The sequence below is a fragment of the Carcharodon carcharias genome, chromosome 5 (genome assembly GCF_017639515.1).
Source record: "Carcharodon carcharias isolate sCarCar2 chromosome 5, sCarCar2.pri, whole genome shotgun sequence".
In the NCBI taxonomy this organism is placed as follows: Eukaryota; Metazoa; Chordata; class Chondrichthyes; order Lamniformes; family Lamnidae; genus Carcharodon; species Carcharodon carcharias.
The window spans coordinates 127880657-127884721 of NC_054471.1; the positions used below are offsets into that span (position 1 = coordinate 127880657).

Genomic DNA, 4065 nt, shown 5'->3' on the forward strand with positions numbered 1-4065 from the left:
CCTCTTGCGGAGGAGGTTGTCGGGATTGGTTCTGCGCGGGCCTGGCATCGGGGTGGTCCTTTCGGCTTACGCCGATGACGTGCTCCTAATGTTTAGTGACCCGGCTGACCTGCGGAGGATGCGCGTGTGCCAGGAGGTCTACTCTGCCGCTTCTTCTGCCAGGATCAACTGGGTTAAATGTTCTGGACTCCTGGTCGGTCAGTGGCAGATGGATCCCCTACCCGAGGAGCTCAGGCCTTTCACCTGGAGCAGGACCAACCTCCTCTACCTGGGGGTCTCTCTCTGCCCCGCTGAGGAATCCTGGCCGGCAAACTGGCAGGAACTGGAGACGAAAGTCACCGCTCGCCTGCGGCGCTGGACAGGACTACTCCAAGTGCTATCTTACCGAGGTCGAGTTCTGGTCATAAACCAGCTGATCGCCGCCATGTAGTGGTATCGGCTGGTCACTTTGACCCCTCCCCCGGACTTTGTCACAAGAATCCAGAGATTGTTAGTCGACTTCTTCTGGGACAAAAGATTGCACTGGGTCGCTGCCGAGGTTCTGAGTCTCCCGCTTAGGGAGGGTGGTCAGGCGCTAGTGTGCCTACGCACACAGGTGGCGACTTTCCACCTTCAGACCCTGCAGCGATACCTCTACGTCGAGCCTCCTCCTAGATGGTGTGCCCTGACGACGTATTTCTTCCGTCAGGTGCACGGCCTGAATTATGACGTGCAGCTCCTGTTTATAGAACAGCTGGGCCTCGGTGGCTCCTTGCAGGCGTTGCCCGTCTTTTACCAGGACCTGATCAAAGTCTGGAAAGTGGTCGACTCGCGACGCAGCTCTCTCCCGTCAGGAGTAGTGGCTATCATCAGAGAGCCGCTGCTCAGGAATCCACTCCTCCGTCCTTTTCAGTGGTTGGTGGAGAGGAGGGCTGTGGCCGCAGGGGTGACCAGGATCGGGGACGTGCTGGGTGGCGGAGGACTGGGCTGGATGCTCCTGCAGGAGTTGGCACGACACGCGTCTGTGAGTGTCCAGGTCACAGCCGATGCCATCCAAGACCTGAGAACAGTCGTGCTCGGACCCAATGTTATTTTGGGTCTTGAGGTGGCCCAGGTGCGCGGTGGTCTTCCGTCTGAACGTTCCCTGTTCGGACGGAATTCCACATTGGCCCCAAGCCCCGAACCCTCCCTCGGGTGCTGGTGCCCCGCAATATGAGCCGCCTCGGGGACATGCCCTCCGTGCCCTTGTCCGTCGACCGGACACGCCCTGGTATGCCTTGTTGCCGTCTGGTGGCGGAGGCCCCCGATGGGAGGCCCTCTACGGAGGTGTCCTCCCCCTTTCTATCGGGGACCTGGGTTGGAGGGTGTTGCATGCAGCAGTCCCTTATAATAAGAGGATGCATAGGTTCACGGACTCTCAGGACACGTGCCCTTTTTGCGGTCTTGTGGAGTCCGTGGACCATGTATACATACGGTGTTGTAGGCTGCACTCCCTTTTTAGTTATTTGAAAAACCTTTTATTGATGTTTTATTTGCACTTCAGCCCCACGCTCCTGATCTATGGGCACCCGGTGCGGAAGGGGGTCAGGAAGGAGGAGGACCTCCTTGTGAATCTGCTCCTGGGCCTGGCCAAGTTGGTCATTAACAGGTCCAGGCAACGGGCGATCGACGGGGGAGTCCCGCCCGATTGTTTGTCCCTCTTCCGTGGCTACGTTCGCTGCCGGATGTCCCTGGAGAAGGAGCACGCGGTGTCTGCTGGCACTCTCGAGGCCTTCCGTGCTCAGTGGGCACCGCGGGGACTGGGGTGTTTTGTTGACCCCTTTAATCACATTTTGATTTAAAGTTTGTAAGGTTCCTTTAAATTTTTGTCCTTGGTTTTACAGCTGACCTGAATTAGGGGCTGTGTCTGATTTATCCCAATTTTGTTTATTTGGTTTTCATTTAAAAGATTATCAAGTGTTCAAATCTCACAATGGCAAACTATGAAACAATGTAACTTCATCTGAATAGGAACAGATGGAAAACATGTTTGTACTCGAAAGAGTTACCAGTAGATCACAGAGTGATAAGTACTCGGGTACTTTGCTTCTGTCTTTATCAAGGAAAAATATGCTGCCAAAAACATAGTGAAAGAGGAGGTGGTTGAGATACCAGATGAGCGAAAAGTGGAGGTATAAAAAGGAATGTCTACTTAAAGTTGATAAGCCACAATGACCAGATGGATGCATCCAAGGCAATTAAGGGTGGAAATTACGGAGGCATTGGCTGTAATTTTCTGATCCTGCTTAGATATGGGATAGGGTTGGGGGGGTGGTGCTTGGTGCCAGAGGCCTGGAGAACCATACATCTTACACCCATGATCAAAAATGAGTGTAAGGATAAACCCAGCAGCTACAAGTCAGCCAGTGGTGGGAAATCTTTCAGTGATGCTAATCTGGGACAAAGTGAATAATCACTTAGACAAGTGTGGATTGTGAAACATCAGCACAGATTTTCTAAAGGAAAATTATGTCTAACTTGATTGAGTTTTTGATGAGATAACAGAGAGAGTTGATGAGACTAATGTAACTCTTTCAAGTACAAACCCATTTCCATCTGTTTCAGATGAAGTTACATTGTTTCATAGTTTTGCCATTGTGAGAGTTGAACTCTTGAATCTTGGGGTTACAAACCCAGTACCATAACCACTTGGCTATTTAGGCCAAGCAAATTACTCTGTCCTTCAAGCCAGAATTGAACCAGCGACCTAAGGATTTCTTGAGCTTAATCTCTACAGTCCTCTGCTCTACCAACTGAGCTATCGAAGGAACTTGAGACTAATGTAGGTGAAGTGATATTCAGAGACTTTCAAAAGGCATTTAATAAAATGACATAATAGGCTTGGCAGCAAAGTTGAAGCACATGGAATAAAATGAGGGATGGGGCAGTATGGGTATGAAGTTGGTTGAATGCAAGGAAACAGAAAATATCGGTGGTGTTGACCAGGGGTTGATAATAGGACCATTGCTTTTCTCGAGATATATTAATAACCTAGACTTGGATGTACAGGGCATGATTTCAAAATTTGCAGATGACATAAATTTTGCAAGCACTGTGAACCATAAGGAGGATAGTGAAAGACTTCAAGAGGACATAGACAGCCTGGTGGAATGGGTGGACAAGTGGCAGATGAAATTTAAGGCAGAGAAGTGCAAAGTGATAGATTTTGGTAGGAAGAAAAATGAGGTGAGGCAATGTTAAACAAAGGAGGTGCAGGAACTGAGAGATCTGAGGGTATACATGCACAAACCATTTTAGCTGGCAGGCCAGGTTGAGAAAGGCACTGAGGATCCTGGGTTTTATAGATAGATGCATAGAGTACAAAAGCAAGGAAATTACATTGAGCCTTTCTTAAACACTTTTTCAGCCTCAACTGGAGTATCCTGTACAGTACTGGGCACCACAATTTAGAAAGGATGTGAGGGGTTTAGAGAAGGTGCAGTAAAGATTTACAAGAATGGCTCCATGTTAAGCTATGTGGATAGATTGGAGAAGCTGGAGCTGTTCAACAGAAGGTAGAGACGAGATTTGATAGAGATGTTCAAAATCATGAGAGGTCTCGAAAGAGTAGATGGAGAGAACTTATTCCTAGTTGCAGAAGGGTCAAGAATCAGAGGACACAGTTAAAGTGATTGGCTAAAGAACCAGACTGCCACGTGAGGAAACAAATTTTTATGTAGCATGTGGATAGGATCTGGATTGTAGTGTATGAGAGTGTAATGGAGTTAGATTCAGTTGTGGCTTTCAAAGTGAAATCGAGTAATTATCTGAAGATAAAAGATTTGCAGGGCATCAGGGAAAAGGCAAGTGAATCAAATTAACTGAGCTGCTCTGCAAGAGACAGCATGGACACGATGGGTCAAATGGTTTCTATCTGTGCTATAACCATCTATGATTTTATGTCAATATGCTTTGCCTGGATGGTGTCAAGCACCTTGAATGTTGTTGGAGCTGCACTCATCCAGGGAAGTGAAAAGTACTCAATTGTCCTGTGCCTTGTAGATGGTGGAAAGTCTTTGAGAATTTAGGTGGTGAATCACTCATCAC

General features: G+C 48.4%; 1 non-coding gene across 1 annotated transcript; it reads right to left on the bottom strand.

The window, feature by feature from the left end:
• Positions 1-2697: 2697 nt before the first annotated feature.
• trnay-gua lies at positions 2698-2786 on the bottom strand. The gene is given in 2 exon segments: positions 2698-2733; positions 2750-2786. It is a non-coding gene; the product is annotated as a tRNA-Tyr (tRNA).
• Between the last annotated feature and the right edge of the window lie 1279 nt (positions 2787-4065).